Here is a 17505-nt window from a genome sequence, read left to right as displayed (position 1 = left end):
GAGAAAAGCAGCCAGCGAGTGCAGAGCCCCCCCAGACAGCAACATGCCCTGACTTGTCCAGGGGCCCACGTGGGCGGCCAGAGAGCTCAGCTTCCCCTCAGGATGCCAAGGATGCTTGGGCCGGCCCTGCCTCCCCCTCCCCCGCCCTCCCCGGCTCCGTCCCAGGGCTCGGGCCCGCCTCTGGCCTCCCGCTGGCCCCGCCCCTTCCCGCCTCCCCGCCCCCTCGGGCCTCCCAGCGGCTGGGATGCTTGGGGATGCGGGATGCGCTCAGGCATGTTCCCCAGCCTCCTCCTGCGGCAGCCTCCGGGTCACGGAATCGGAGAATAGCAGAGCAGGGAGGGACCGCAGAAATCCCCCGGGAGACCTAGACAGGGACCTTGGGCCCTGGGCCCTGCGGCCGTCAGACATCACAGACGCAGGAGACCTTGGGCCTTGACGTGTTGGGCCATCGGGAGCCACAGAGAGAAGGGGCCTTGGGCCCGGAGAGTTAGAGCCCAGAGAGGGCAAAGGCTCCCCGGCCCAGCCGGAAGGGACATTGGGGCGTTGCAGGTTCAGTTAGAAGGAAGCTTAGGGGGAGCTTAGAAAGGAGGTCTTTAGTCCCCAGTTTCTTAAACGGGGGCCCGCGGCCGCATAGGGGGTTTCCTACCTGAAGGTGGGGGTGGAGAGACTAGGAACGTGGCATTGTGGGCCTGGTCTCTATACCTATGTAGCCGGGGTCGTCTAAAAAGTTCTGGGGAGAAATGGGGCCTCGGGGGGGGGGGGAAGGTTAAGAAGGCCTGTTTTAGTCCCCAACCAGCATTTACAAAGGAAGAAACTGAGGACCGCAGAGGGAGAATGACTCGCCCAGGGTCCGGAAGGCACGGGTCCAAGCCGCCCCCGGCCTCCTCCCGCCGGCGCCCGCCGCTCGTTCCAGCCACAGCTGCTCAGGAGCAGGGCGGGACAATGGCCTCCACTTTTGTACCCATTTAGGCCGAGCCTGCCCGGCGAAGCTGGGGCAGGGGCTGGGGGACACTCGGGAAAGAAAGCTTCCTTTCCAGGTCCCGAACAGCGTTCCGAGGAAGGCCGCCCGGCCCCAAGCGCCCCCTCTCCCTTCCCCCACCCCACCCCATTCCACCCCCAAAGTCCGTGCGTAATTGCCACCGGCCGCCCACTCCCCTCCAGGACCAGTCATCACACCTGGCTGTCCCCTCCCTACCGGGTTAGAAGGTGGTGGCGACGGCGGCCGAGCCAGGCGGGCTCTGCAATCGGGCAGCCGGGCGGACTGACGGACGGACGGACGCACGCACGCACGCAGAGGCCGGCAGCCCCCTACCCCACCCAGCGCGCAGTTTGCCCCCTCGCGCACTGCACTACCAGGGGACGGAGTCTTCTGCGGGCAGATATTCGATTGACTCATCCACGTGTAGTCCCAGCCTCCGGCCCCGCCTGGCCCAGGCCGGGCCTAGCCCCCAAACCATTGGTCCTCTCCCCCTACTTAGGAGGGGCTAGCCAAAACAGATCCCCGCCTCTCCTCTCCAAGTGGGCGTGCCCCATGGGATGGGTAAACACTCGGAGCCTCCAGCTGAAACTGAATGAGCCATGGAAATGTTTGGGAAGGCGTCCAAGGCCTACATAGGTCATGTCACGTCTCAGCTGTGACCTCGATGAAGAGGCACTCTGGGAGTTTATGAAAAGGGAGACGAGGGAAAATCAGCCACAAAGACAGACTGACGGAGAAACAAACCCCACGGCCTCTGGTCAAGAATTTCAAGACCCGGGGACCTTGAAACAGAAAATCTTGGGGCTAGGAGACTTTGTGGTATATATGGAAAGAGTTATGGTTTCCCCAGAACCAGAGGACCTAGTTAGAATCCTAGCTCGCTTATCTATCAACTGTGTGACTTTGGGCAAGACATTTCACAACCCCCTGCCTTAGTTTCCTGTTCTGTAAAAGGGGAAGGTCGAACTGGAAGGATCATCAGATTTTTTTCTAGTTTGAAATCTCTGAATTTTAGAATATAAACTCTTAGAGCTGGAAGAGAGTTTAGATCATAGAATGTCAGATCTGGGAGGCATCTGAGCTCACAGAGTGTCAGAGCTGGAAGGGATCTTAGCTCAGAGTGTCAGAGCTGGAAAGGATATGTGATAGCTGGAAGGGACCTTAGGACCTGGGCTATAGGTTGTTAGAACTTGGCATCTGTGCTTATGATTCCTGGGAATAGGGGTGAAGGTATCCAAGGGCCAAACAGAATGGAAGAGCTATGGGATCTGAGACCAGGTTGAAGTCTGGTGTGGAAGACACAAAAGTTTAGTGAACTGAACTGCCCATTTACCAGATTGTGCATTCCATGAAAGGAGGGTATGTGTAAACTCCAGGCTGCCTGCTTCCCCCACATGTGTGCTCACAGAAACTGACCGAATCCAGTCCCGAAGGCTGACCCAAAAGTCTCAGTGTCCCTGTGGCATGTTGCCTGCTTGTGAAACTGTTCCAGGAAGGCGTAAATATAGCTTGAGTCTAGGTTTCCCCAAAGATTTCCTACCTCCTGGAAAGGTGCCCAAGCTACCCATCAATGTGTGTGGGTAGAGCAGCCTTTATTTGGCCAGGCAGAAGACTCAAACTCAAACAGATACAAAAACACAGAAAACACTCAAATCATCCCTCAGAGGGAAACAGCTCAGAGCTGTGGCTGAGATAATTCAGTCAACAGGAGGATCCAGAGAACTCCCACATGGTCCTTCACAGTTCTTCCTAGACTCAAAATGTAACCCCATGCTTTGGATTATCCACAGAAGATAAACATATTTGGGGAATAGATAAATGAAGGATCCCCTTTCCATTGGATCTGGACAGACCAAATAGCATTCTGGTTCAAGACACTTTTTGGGAACTGTGGGGGAAATGGCCTTCTTTCTCCAAGGATCATATTGTATCAGGATACCTTTTCTCTCTCTCTCTTTTTTTGTTTTTGTTTTATTTAATAGCCTTTTATTTACAGGTTACATGAATGGATAACTTTACAGCGTTAACAATTGCCAAACCTCTTGTTCCAATTTTTCACCTCTTACCCCCCACCCCCTCCCCTAGATGGCAGGATGACCAGTAGATGTTAAATATATTAAAATATAAATTAGATACACAATAAGTCTACATGACCAAAACGTTATTTTGCTGTACAAAAAGAATCAGACTCTGAAATATTGTACAATTAGCTTGTGAAGGAAATCAAAAATGCAGGTGGGCATAAATATAGGGATTGGGAATTCAATGTAATGGTTTTTAGTCATCTCCCAGAGTTCTTTCTCTGGGCATAGCTGGTTCAGTTCATTACTGCTCCATTAGAAATGATTTGGTTGATCTCGTTGCTGAGGATGGCCTGATCCATCAGAACTGGTCATCATCTAGTATTGTTGTTGAAGTATATAATGATCTCCTGGTCCTGCTCATTTCACTCAGCATCAGTTCGTGTAAGTCTCTCCAGGCCTTTCTGAAATCATCCTGCTGGTCATTTCTTACAGAACAGTAATATTCCATAATATTCATATACCACAATTTATTCAGCCATTCTCCAACTGATGGACATCCATTCAGTTTTCAGTTTCTAGCCACTACAAAAAGGGCTGCCACAAACATTCGTGCACATACAGGTCCCTTTCCCTTCTTTAAAATCTCTTTGGGATATAAGCCCAGTAGTAACACTGCTGGATCAAAGGGATACCTTTTCTCTCTAGAAGGTCTGAGCTTCTGATTCTTTTTTTAATCTAAATTATCAATTTATTTACTTTTCACTTAATAATATTTTTCCAATTACATGTAAAGCTAGTTTTCAACATTCAGTTTTATAAGATTTTGAGTTCTGAATATTTTCTCCCTTTGTTCTTTCAGCCCCCCATAGTTCTTTCTATGGATAGGGATGACATTTTCTATCACAAGTATATAGGAATTGTCTTGGATCACCAGATTGCTGAGAAGAGCTAAATCTGTCATAGTTGATCATCACCCGATTTTACTGTTACTGCTGATACTCAGCATCAATTCATGTAAGTCTTTTGAGGATTTTCTGAACTTTGTCCTTTCATCATTTCTTAAAGAACAATAGTATTCTATTATTATTCATATACCATAACTTATTCAGCCATTCCCTGGTTGATGGGCATCCACTGACTCAATTTCCAATTCCTTGCCAGCACAAAAGGAGGAGCTACAAACATTTTTGTACACGTGGATCCTTACCCCCTTGAGTCTCTAATTCCTGAATTTGGGATTACTCAAGAAGCAACTTCCAAGACCCACCAAGCCTGAAGAATGGAAATGGGTCTCTGCAGGAAATCCATAAGTGCCTTGGTTGTGGCAAAGTTAATGCTCTGCAGAAGCCCATGACAGAGGTAGAATCTGAACCCCAAACTTTCTGATTCCAGTTACCTGCTTCTTGATATGTAATAATTACTACATTGTAGTTGGAAAGAAGAAAACAAAAACATGAAATGAACACTACCAAAAAGAAGTGATGAGAAAACAGATCTTGACTCAATCAGCCCATCAATCGGTAAGCATTTATTAAGCGTCTACGGTCTGTTGGACATCCCCCTCCTCTCTTCACAGAAGGAGAAAACTATGAGTGAGGAGCATGGCATACTCTGATAATATGTTTTATATTCTCTTAAAAACAAAACTTTTATTGCTAAGGGGATCTTGCTGAAGAGAAAACAAATACCAGAAGCATTTAGAAATAAGGTTATATAAAAAAGAACCTCAATTAAAATGATAAATAACCATGAATGGCTGACCTAGATCAGAATTTCCAACTCTTTGCATGCCATAGGACACTCCCTTTGACAGTGAAGCTGGTGAAGCCTCTGGTCCCCTTCTCAGAATCAGGTTTTTAGATGTTTAAACATTTTTAAAGCCAGGAATACAAAGAAAACTAATTACATTGAAATACACTTATCAAAATATTTCTTTTTTAAAAAAATAATTGCTTTTTAATTTTCAAAATATAAGCAAAAATGGCTTTCAGCATTCACCTCGTAAAACCTTGTGTTCCAAATTTTTCTCTCTCTCCTCCCTCCACCCTTCCCCTAGACAGCAAGTGATCTAATATAGGGTAAACATGTACAATTCTTTTAAGTATATTTTCACATTTATCATGCAAGAAAAATCAGATCAAAAAGGCAAAAAATGAGAGAAAGAAAAGAAGCAAACAACAAAAAAGGTGAAAATACTATGTTGTGATCCACTCTCAGTCCCCACAATCTTCTCTCTGGATGCAGATGGCTGTCTTCATCATCAGTCTATTGCAGTGGTTCTCAAAGTCTGGTCCAGAGCATCCTGGGAATCTCTGAAATCCTTTCAGAGAGTCTACAAATTCATAATTGGTTTTTATCTTTAATGTGATCAATATCTATAACTATAAACCACATAAACAAAAACTCTTTGGACAAATTCTCAATCATTTTTAATAGGATAAAGATATTGAGAACAAAAGTTTGAGGACCACTGGTCTATTGGAATTAGCCTGAATCACCTCATTGTTAAAAGGAGCCAAATCCATCACAGTTATCATATAATCTTGTTTTTGCTGTGTCCAATGTTTTCTTTGTTCTACTCATTCCATTTAGAATCTCTCAAGGCCTTTCTGAAATCATCCTACTTATCATTTCTTATAGAACAATAATATTCCATAATATTCATATACCACAGTTTATTCAGCCATTCTCCAATTGATGGACAACCACTCAGTTTCCAGTTTCTTGCCAGTACAAAGAGGGCTGCCACAAACATTTTTGCACAAGTGGGTCCTTTTCCCTTTTTATGACCTTTTTTATAGATATAGACCCAGTAGAGACACTGCTGAATCAAAGGGTGTCTTTGATACCCTTTGGACATAGTTCCAAATTGCTCTCCAGAATGTTTGGATCAGTTCACAATTCCATCAACAATGACCCAATTTTCCCACATCTCTTCCAACATTTATCATTATCTTTCCCTATCATCTGAACCAACCTGAGGTATGTAGAGGTACCTCAGAGTTACCTTAATTTGCATTTCTCTAATCAATGGTGATTTAGAGGATTTTTTTCATATGACTAGAAAAGGTTTTAATTTCTTCCTCTGAAAATCATCTATTCATATCCTCTGACAATTTATTAATTGGAGAACAGCTTGTATTCTTATAAATTTGGGTCAATTGTCTATTTTAGAAGTCAGACCTTTATCCTAACCCTTGGATGTAAAATATTTCCCCAGTTTTCTGCTTCCCTTCAAATCTTGTCTGCATTGGTTTTGTTTGTACAAACACATTTTAATTTAATATAATCAAAATTATCCATTTTGTATTTCATAATATTCTCTTGTTCTTCTTTGGCTATAAATTCCTTCCTTCTCCACAGATCTGAAAGCAGACTATCCTTTGTTCTCCTAATTTGCTTATAACATCATCCTTTATGTCTAAATCATGAACCCATTTCAACCTTATCTTGGTATAGGATGTTAGGTGTTGTTCAATGCATAGTTTCTGCCATAGTATTTTCCAATTTCCTAGCAATGTTTTGTCAAATAATGAGTACTTATCCCAGAAGCTGGGGTCTTTGGGTTTATCAAACACTAGATTACTGTAGTCATTGACTATTGCTGTCATGTGAACCTAACCTATTCCACTGATTCACTACTTTATTTCTTACCCTGTATCAAATGGTTTTGATGACTGCTGCTTTATAATATAATTTAGATCACATTCCTTTGACTTTTTCATTAATTCCCTTGAGATCCTTGCCCTTTTGTTCTTCCAGATGAACCTTGTTATGCTTTTTCCTAGCTCTGTAAAATAATTTCTTGTCAGCTTGATTGGTATGGCACTGAATAAGTAGATTAATTTAGATAGAATTGTCATTTTTATTATATTAGCTTGGCCTACCCATGAGCACTTCCAATTGTTTAGATCTGACTTTATTTGGGTAAAAAGTCTTTTGTGATTGTGTTCATATAGTTCCTGGAAGGAAACTATATGCCAAGAGGAAGAAAAGAAGGAAAGGAGGAAGAAAGGAAGGCAGGGAAAAAGGGACAGGAGAAGGAAGAAAAGGAGCGATGGAGAGAGAGGAAGAAAATAAGAAAGGAAGGAAAGAAGGAAAGAAGGACAAAACCCCTTGCAATAAATATGTACAGACAATGAAAACAAATCATCTCATTGATTGTGTCAAAAAAAGTCTCATTCTGCATCTTGAAACTATCACCTTTCTCTTTTTTTTTTACATGACCAAAACATTATTTTGCTGTATAAAAAGAGTCAGACTCTGAAATATTGTACAATTAGCTTGTGAAGGAAATCAAAAATATACCACAATTTATTCAGACATTCTCCAACTGATGGACATCCATTCAGTTTCCAGTTTCTAGCCACTACAAAAAGGGCTGCCACAAACATTCGAACTATCACCTTTCTCTCAGAAAGTAGGTAGCATACTTTATAATCAAGTCTCTGGAATTCTGGTTAGTCATTGCATTGATCACAATGCTTAAGTCTTTCAAAATTGTTCCTTTTGACAATGTTATTGTGTAAATTCTTCCGGTTCTACTCGCTTCACTCTACATTGATTCATACAAATCTTCCCATTTTTCTTTGAAACTGTCCATTTCACTATTTCTAATGATCAAATTATTTATCATTACTTTATATGACATAATTTTTTCAAATATCCCCCATATTATGTAAACTACCTAAATTTCAAAGTTTTTTTCCCTGCTGTTACCAAAAGAACTGCTAAAAATAATTTTGTACATATGGCTTCTGTGCTCCATTCTTTCATCTCTTTATAGTATAAGTATTATGGACCGCTGGACAAAGGGTATACACAGTTTAGTGATGTTTTAGTAGTAGGTCCATGTTGCTTTCCCAAAGGCTAGACCCATTCACAACTATATCAACAATATATTAATGTGCCTATTTTTCTGCTGTCTTTCTAACAACTGTTATTTTCCTTATTTAAAAATTACCTTTACCAAGCTAATGAACATGAATCAAAACCTCAGAAGTGCTTTCGTTTACATTTCTCTAATTATTGATGATTTGGGAAATTCTTATATGGCTTTGAATGGCTTGAATTTTTTTCTTTCAAAACTGCCTGTTCATATTCTTTGACCATTTGTCCATTAAGGAATGACTTCTGTGCTTTTTAGTTTCAATCAGTACCTTATATATCTTCAGTGTAAGACTTTTCTCAGAGAAACTTGCTGAAAGGATTTTTTTCCCCACTTACCTGTCTTTTTTTTAACCTGCATTTTACTTATATTTGTTTTGTTTATTCAAATCTCTTAAATTTTATATCATAAAAATTATGCAATTTTTCTTCTATGATCCTCTCACCATCCTCTTTTTTTTTCTGGTGAGAAACAGTTTTCCAAGTCATTAGAACTGAGAAATAATTTCTTTTTTGATCCTTTAATTTTCTTATGTTTTCACAATTTATGTCTAATCCATGTATCCATTTGTAATTTATTTTGGTATACTCTACCTGATTTCTTCCAGACTGCTTTTCCTATTTTCCCAGCAGTTTTTGTCAAAAGTGAGTTCTTACCTCCAAGACTGTGGTCTTTGGGTTTCTCAAACACCATGCTACATTTGTTATTTCTGTTTTACTGATGCATACATACTCTCTCTCTCTCTCTTTCTCTCTCTTTGTGTGTGTGTGTGTGTAATCACTTTGATGATTAGTGGTTAGAGTATAGTTTAAGATCTTTTGGAGGTGTTGATTTGGAGTGTCCCACTATTCTTGACCCAATTTGAGGTTTTCTTGGTAAAGATACTAAAGTGGTTTGTCATTTCCTTCTTCAGTAGATTAAGGTAAACAGAGGTAAAGTGACTTGCCCAGGGGCACACAGCTAATGAGTATCTGAGGTCAAATTTGAACTCAGGTCTTTCTGACTCCAGGCCCAGGAGCCTGACTCTGGGCTTCACTGAGCCTAGAACTACCTAATTACCAGTTTAAGACTTAGTACTGCTAAAATCCCTTGTTTCCCACTTTTTTGGTCATTATTTCCCTTAAGATTCTTGTTTTTAAAGGTCCAGAGTTCAAAAGAAAATGAAGACAAGGAGAGTTTTGAAAGTAACATGTGGAATATTTTCATACTTTAAAAAAAATAGTGTTTAATGCATATTCATGATTTCATAAGGAATTCCAATGTTTAGATTCTACTATGTTCTTTTTGAGAACTTAAGCTTAGAATTTAAAAAAAAAATAAAGAATTGATTAGATGCTTTTTTTTAAAAAAGGAAGATATATTTTATCCAGATAAATGTTATTATTTATTCTATTTCTACAAATAATTCATTGATAGTTTGACTTGTATGGTGCTGGATAAGTAAATAATTTAGATAGTGCGGTCATTTTGGTATACTGAAACAACTCATTCATGAGCAACTAATAGTTCTCCAATTATTTTGGTCTGTCCTTCTTTGCAGCTGTTTTCATTCAGTTCCCATGCTTGTCTTGGTAGACAGACTTCCATGTTTCTATATCCTATACTGCTTTTGAATGTAATTTTTCTCTCTCTTCCCAATGGATTTTGTGGGTGATATACTGAACTTCTAGGGATTTATATGGATTTGTTTTATATCCTGCAACAATTAATTGTTTCAATTATTTTTGTTGACTTTTTAGAGTTTTCTCGATAGGACAAAATGTGATAGCTCTGTTTCCTCTTTGTTTATTCTCTCTCCTTGTTTTTCTCATCTTATTGCTATAATTAATGCTTCCAGTACCATGCTGAATAGTAGTGGTGGTAATGAGCATCCTTGCCATACTCCTGATCTTGTCGGAAAGGCCTCTTACTTCTCCATTGCATATAATGCTTATTCATGATTTTAGATAGCTACTACTTACATATTAAAGTTCATTTATTCCTATGCTTTCTAGTGTTGTTTAACAGAAATGGGTGTTGGATTTCATCAAAAGCCTTTTTTCAGCATCTATTAATATAACAATATGGTTTTTATTAGTTTTATCGTATGACTTATTATGCTTGGAGTTTTCCTTATATTGAACAAAACTGCATTTAAAACTAGTCAGAGAATATTATCTTTTTAATATAGGTATTGTAGCCTATTTGATAATATTTTATTTAAAATAGTTGCACCGAGTAGTTCATTAGAAATATTAGTCTGTAGTTTTATTTTTGAAATTTTTTTAGGATTAATGTAAATATTATCCCTCAGAAAACAAAAATAAGATTTTTCATATGAAACTATGAATTTCCCATTTCCCATATCTTCCTTTTGTTAAAAAAAAGCATATAATCAGTTCTTTCTTTTTTAAATTCTAAGCTTAAGTTCTCAAAAAGAACATAGTAGAATCTAAAAATTGGAGTTCCTTACAAAATCATGAATATCCATTTAGCACGACTTGGTTTTTTGTAACTATAGAAAAAAAAAGTGTACACGTTACATTTAAAACTCTCCTTGTCTTCATTTTCTTCTGAATTCTGGGCCTTTAAAAACATGTTATAGTGACCCCCTACAGTAGCATCACTATTACTAACTTCCCTTAGGGGAGCTCAAATCAACTCCAGAAAGCAGATTGTTTTATTTTCAGTGTGAGCAGAGACACCTCAGAAATCTGCAAATGCTACAGATTTCTAGAATGAAGAAGTGATGGAAAAACTGTTAATAATGCAAATTTAATTTAAAAGTGCACCGTGTGTATATTTTACTCAGAAATCTTGTTGTTAAACATTTACCAGCATATCCTTCCCTCTCTCCCTTTCCCTAGAACTAACTCCACCACCAGCATTATCCCCCACTGCCTCCCACCACCATCATTAGCCAAGAGCAAGAGGGAAAAAAAATCTTGTAAAAAATAAATATGATCAAGGAAAATGAATCTATCCAGTGGCCATGTCCAAACATGTACATCTCTTTCAGCACTTTGTGGCTATCACCTCTCTGTCAGAAGATGGATAATATCCTTAATACCACAGGTCTTTTGAAGGCATGATTGGTCATTGTATCCTTAAGAGTTCTTAAATCTTTTAAAGTAGTTTGTTTTTACAATATTGCTGCTGTATAAACTAATTTCCTGGTTCTGCCTCATTTCACTCCGTGTCAGTTCATTCCACTTAAGGATCTCAGAAATCATCTGTTTCATAATTTTTTACAATGTAATAATATTCCATTACATTCATGTACAATTTGTTCACTCATTTTTAATTGTCTAAGAGGCCGTAAAAGGCACCCTTCCCCTTAAATTTTCATTCTTTTCCCCCTCTCTTTTTTTAATTCCTGTTTCATGGTCAGGAAGTTCACTCTACTTGTGATTGTTTCCTGCCCTATTTTATCATCTTTTTTACCCTTTTTCTCCTTCCCATCCCCACTTGTTTCCCTGTTGAGTTTATTTTTATGCTAAAATGTTTATTCATGTATATATGTATTCAATCTTCTTTTGTTCATTTCAAATGAGTGAGATTCATTGGATGTTTACTTCTCCCATTCCTTCCACCACATAATTACACTTTTTTTTTCTTTTCACACACCCCAATTGGACAGGACAGGACAGGACAGAACTTTCTTGTCCTCTTCCTCCTTTTTACTCTTTCTTCTTTTTCTTCTCTTCAATCCCTCAAAAGAGAAGTAACTCATCTCCAGAACCTCTGTTTTGTTTTCTTATTGAGCTCCCTCATTCCCTTTTGAACACATTAAGATTCTCAAGAGACACTTGTTCCTTCTCCCCTTATTAGAATGTTAGCCCTACATCATCCCACAGCTCCTCCTAATTGCTCACAATGCGCTTTCCTTTCTAGGTTCCTTTGGACTGTTCGTTTCTATTTCAAAGACTCTAGCCAGTTTGCTGAGCATGGCTCTGTTGGTTGTGTCTTGACTAATTTTAATGATCAAAGGTTCAAGGAAAAAAGGTCTCTCTGTTGTACAACTTTCCTGGAATCTTGTATGATTTTGACATATTCATGGTAGAAACTTTGAAGTGAGTTACATCATTAAACAATAAGCAAAGGGCAGAATAATCCTGTATTTTATACAATTTCAGCCCTTTGTGTTAAGAGGTGGTCTGCTGTAGAATACTGTCTGCCCGTTCTCTTTGTATATCTTCATCAACCATGTTTTCAGTGTGCATAAACTAACTATTCTTAGTTGTTTTTTAAAGGGTAGGCAAGAGACATATCTCAATTCACAGTGGCTGAGTCAGTTCTTTGGTAGTTACAATACAGCCCCAGATTTTCCCACTTTTCTGGTTCCTACCCACTTTTAGATACATTGAGAATTGATCACCCAACACCCTCAGAATTGTGTTGTTGCCAGCATACATCTCCTCTATGTATACTTGGTCTATTTCAAGTGTTTGTCCCATCTTTGCTTCCTTCAATGCTATTTACACTTCCACATGCAGCACATGTGGAACTGTGATATTAAAAGTCCAAATGTGGTGGCTCGACTGTCCTTGATGATGAAAAGAGTTTGTTATAAAAACTGTTACAGATCTTTTCCATTTTCTGTCTATTTGTTGTCATCTTTCAATTTTCATCCTTAAATGCCCCTGGGAAAACTTTATTTAGTTGGGTCTCTCACCGAGTGCTCTTTAAATATGTTTTTCCCTCCATGGCTTTTTGATATTTTATGAGGTGATATTGCTTATAATCTTCTACGATCCTCCTCCATAACATGTTACAAAAGAAATTCTATTCTAAACTGCCACTGCCCTTTTTGATCTTTGCTTTAACAAGTCAGTGGTCTGCCTGTACACAGAAAGCTAGTTCAGGAATGACTCAGTAACAAGTAATTTCCTATCTGTTAAAATCTAATCGATTTCATTTTTTGTTATGTTATTTGGTGCTCACCATGTCCACCACCTTCTGGCTCTTTCTTTCTTTCTTTCTTTCTTTCTTTCTTTGTTTGTTTGTTTCTTCCTTCCTTCCTTCCTTTCTTTCTTTCTTCTTTCTGGCTCTTTCTTTCTTTCTCTCTCTCCCTCCCTCTCTCTTTCTCTCTCTGTACTTTTGTTCAGAATCTCATATTTTAGAACCTCATATCTCTTTTAAAAAAAAACATTTGTTTTAAAAACTCATTGTCACTTTCCAATGAATGTCTCCTCCTCCACCCCAAAGGATCATCTATTGGAACAAAGAACTACACAAATAGACACATTTGCTATGTCTGACTAAGTCTGCCTCACTCTGCACCTATATTTGGCCACTTCTCCAATGAGACATGAGAGGAGGAATTCTGTACTGGCAATCCTCTGAGATTTGAAGGTTTTCAATCCAACTCTTTTCTCAAAGAAGGTATTGATGAGATATAGCCATGAGGTTAATGTGTAGTCAAAACATTTTTGGCCTTTGTTTTGAGACAAGGTTCAATAGATAATAAGTGGCAGTGAAAGAATGGGAACTCCCAGGATTATAGGATCATAGATTTAAAGAAGTAAAGGAACTTAGAAGTCGTGGAGTCCAATCTTCTCCTTTACAGAGGAGAAAACTGATGCTGAGACAAGTGACATAGCTAAGTGGTCTAAGGCCAGTTTTGAATTTGAATATTTTCCTATTCCAAATTCTGTAACCAGAGAATTCTCATGGATATTTTCCAGAGTCACTAGTTATTGTTGTATCTTTCTCTACATTTTAAAAAAGACAATCATCTGTATTATTTTCCATGCTTTGGGAATTATCTCTTCTTTAAAATACCTCCAAAATGGATTCTGTTGCGCCTTTCAAGTTGTCACCTTGGGGGCAGATTTCTTTTTTAGGAAAAAGGGAGAAAAGTCCCAGTATGTTGAGTGGCACCTCTGAGGCAAATTTGGAGGAGGCCATGGACAAGAGTCACAAACAATAGGCAGCAAAGCTCTTTTATCATTGAGGGGCCATTCTGATTGAGGAGATCATGGAACTGTGAAGTAGTTCAGAATTTAATTAAATCTGACTGTCCTTCCTAACTTCATTTTCAAATGTGCATTTCTGCTCCCTATATATTACATAAGGTACTGAGACATAGAGTCCAAATGTGTTGTTTTTAGCATTATTGATGATGAAACGAGATCATTACAGACTTGCTGGCAAATCTGTTCCATTTTTCACTGACATATTGTCGTCCTTTCCAGCTTGTCTACAAATGTTCTTGGGGTGTAGTTAAAGAACCTCAGAGAATTACAATTAATAGCTTAACTAACAGTAGAATAAAAAAGAAATTGACAAAATCACTAACTGGAGTTCCTTAGAGGGAAACAAAGAGAGAAAAATTCCATTCAAAATGACTATCAAATGTACAAAATCTCCAAGCATTAGCCAACTAAAGCCCATTCAGAATTTAAATAGCTATGATTACAAAATATTCTTTACAGAAATAAAAGAAAATTTAAATAGTTAGGGGGAAGATCCATGGCTCATAGCTGAGTCATGCTAACATGATAAAAAATGATGGTCCAATGATAAACTAGCTTAGAGAGTAATGCAACACTAATGCCAAGGTTTAACAATGTCAACAACAGCAACACCAGCTTTATATAACCACGCAACATAATAACAAAATTTAAGGGATAAAATGTAAGGAGGATAAGGACTGAAAAGGTATTCAAATACAATAATCATCAAAAGTATTTGGTACATCAGTTGGGGAATGGCTGAATAAGTGATGATATATGAATGATGTGGGATATTATTGTTCTATAAGAAAAAGCAGCAGGATGATTTCAGAGAGGCCTGGGGAGAGTTACAGGAACTGATGCCACCTGAGTAGAATCAAGAGAACATTGTCCACAGTAACAACAAGAATATGTGATGATCAACTGTGATGGACTTGGCTCTTTTCAACATTGAATGAGGTGATTCAAGGCAATCCCAATAGACTTGTGATGGAGAGAGAGCCATCTGCATCTAGAGAGAATTGTGGGGACTGAATAGAGATCACAACATAGGATTTCACCTTTTTTGTTGTTGTTTGCTTTCCTTTTTTCTTGCTCATTTTTTTCTTTTTGATCTGCTTTTTCTTGAGCAACATGATAAGTGTGGAAATACGTAGAGAAGAATTGTACATGTTTAACCTATATGGGATTGCTTGGGAAGAATGGGGGAAGGGAAGGAGAAAAATTTAGAACACAAGGTTCTGCAAGGGTGAAGGCTGAAAATTATCTTTGCATATATTTTAAAAATAAAAAGCTATTATTTTTAAAAAGTATTTGGTAGTAGAAAAAAGAATGAAAATTAAGTCACTAAGACCAACTAGATAAACCAGTGAACACAGTAGATCTGTGTTTGATAAACTCAAGAAAACAAACTGTGTAGAGATTAACTCTGAATTCAACAAGAAGAGTTAAGTAAACTGGAACATAATTTGGCTGAAAAGACAGTAAGGTCAATATAAGAGTAGAGTTGATTGATTTATTTAATCAAGGCTTCCCCCTCACACACACACACACACACACACACACACACTTCAAATAAGTTATAAGATGCTCAGTATATAAGTCTCAATCTTAGGTTATGTGTAAAAAGTCCTTGGAACTCTATGCCATTGGATAGGAATATTGTTTGAATAGGCTTAGGAAACTTTCTCACTTATACCCCAGGGCCCATCATTATTAAGCTGGTTTAGAAATAGAGTCATCTAAGATGTTGGAACAAATGGGACCTTCTTAGCCAACCCCTCTGAGGAAGAGTTTCTTTGAGGAAGGAAGGAGAGGCCTCAGGTCTAGATTTGGCCTAGGACTTCTTTTTTGTTCCCTTTGGCTAGAGGAGGAGCTTCTATATTTGAAGGAGCCAAAAGTTATTGGACTTCCCATTTTCCTGTTAGGGGTGTTCCTGAATTAGCGGGCAACAGTGTCTACATTAGAAGCCAAGGGCAGCCTGGATGTAAATACATGATGACACAAAGAATCTAATAAAGAAACTCCATCTTTCCTAAGAAGGAACTTCTTGAGCATTCTACAAATGAGATCAAAGAAATTTACAGAAAAAAATCTATGGATTATCCCATTTGCCACGTGCACCCTCTAAACTTCAATCCACTTTCCCCTAGAATCTATATGCATTTATTGGAGAGTATGTAACATACTTTTGGGATGATGTTTTGGACCCATTGTTCTTATTGTATCACCATAGTAAATATTCCTTTTTTAAAAGTTACTTGAAATTGGCTGATAATCTTAGATGGGAACACTGGGATGGACTTGAGCCAATGGCATTAGACTCCTCAGGGATATTCCTAGAATCCTGATGAGATGATATAGTCTTATGAGAAGGACAGTGATATATGATAAATTGTTGATAACCAGCTCTAGGAAAAAAGAAGTATATATGGCACACTTTTAAGTTTTATCTGTATTAACATTTTCTCCATCACTCTCTTAAGTCTAGACAATTAACAAAACAATAAGTTAAGTCTTGAATAAGCCTTTACTGATTTCTGAGATATAGATGCTTATAATGAAAACTGAACAATCTGTGATCTCTGTGGGAAAAAATCACAAAGTCATGTCATTTAAGAGGTGGGCGAAAAGAAGGAGGGAGGGAGGGGAGAAAGGAGGAGGAGGGAGAGAGGGAGAGAGAGGAAAAGGGAGGGAGGGAGGGAGAATGAAAGGACAACTATGATTGGGGAAAATTTAATAATCATACAGAGGAAAGAGATTACAAAGGATAAAATAGACACTTTTGATTATGTAAAATTGAAAAGCCCTTGTGCAAACAAAATCAATGTAGCTAGAATTTAAGAGAAACTTTCAAGTGGGGAAAAAAGCTTTGTGTCAAAGATATGCAGTAAAAGTCTGATACTCAAATAATCAAATAAATTTGTGATCTGATTGATCTGGAAGTCGCCACTGATGAACCAGCCATGCCAGGCAACTAGAAAGCACAGTGGATAGAGCACTGGGCCCAAAGATAGGAAGACCATCACCCCCAGGTGTCCCTATCTCATGCTGAAAGCCTCAATTCTTCCTGATATTGTTAGGGTACCGGTGGAGTACACTGGCTCTCTGCTTGTCATTTTTCACCCTTGCCACAGGATTAGCCATCTTTTCTTTGATGACATCATTTACTCCTGTTATTCTTCAGAATTCCTTGTTGGTTATATGTTGCAGCCTGCTCACACCTATCATTGTCCTCTGTGTGATACTTGTCTTTAGTTCTTCAGAAGCAGTCTCATTCTCCCTATGATAAAACAACACTAGCAGAATGTTAGAATTTAAAAGATTGGTCTTTGTTTTTGTGGGATGCTTGAGGTCAATAAAAGAACTTTGCAATTTCCTTAAAGCAGTCCAGCTGTCTGTGCTCCCCCTGTTCAATTCTGGGCTCGGCTCATTGTCCATTTGTATTACCCGAGATAAAACCTGGGAGACCGATTCTAGATTATCCATCTGATTATTATATTATAAATTATATTTATATTTGGTATTATGGTATATTATTTGGTAATTTATTATAAATATTATAAATTTATTATAAATTATAATTTATATTATATTTTTTATATTATATTATAAATTTGGTAAGCTATATTCTTCCTTTGACCATTTGATCTTTCCTGTACGAGCGTTCAGTCCAAA

General features: G+C 38.6%; 1 protein-coding gene across 2 annotated transcripts in view; it reads right to left on the bottom strand.

Annotated features, from left to right (window-relative positions):
• The window catches only part of EDA2R (ectodysplasin A2 receptor), a 28380-nt gene extending 26928 nt beyond the window's left edge, over positions 1-1452 (bottom strand). Inside the window, exon 1 of one of the 2 annotated variants that reach the window (XM_012553178.3) lies at positions 1196-1452. The gene's annotated coding sequence lies outside the window, so the exon portion shown is untranslated. The remainder of the gene's footprint in view (positions 1-1195) is intronic. The other variant, XM_031944407.1, reaches the window with a different exon arrangement.
• Between the last annotated feature and the right edge of the window lie 16053 nt (positions 1453-17505).

This window comes from Sarcophilus harrisii, chromosome X, assembly GCF_902635505.1.
Source record: "Sarcophilus harrisii chromosome X, mSarHar1.11, whole genome shotgun sequence".
NCBI lineage: Eukaryota > Metazoa > Chordata > Mammalia > Dasyuromorphia > Dasyuridae > Sarcophilus > Sarcophilus harrisii.
The sequence above is the reverse complement of the archived record's forward strand: the minus strand, read 5'-3'. Positions and strand labels throughout refer to the sequence as shown.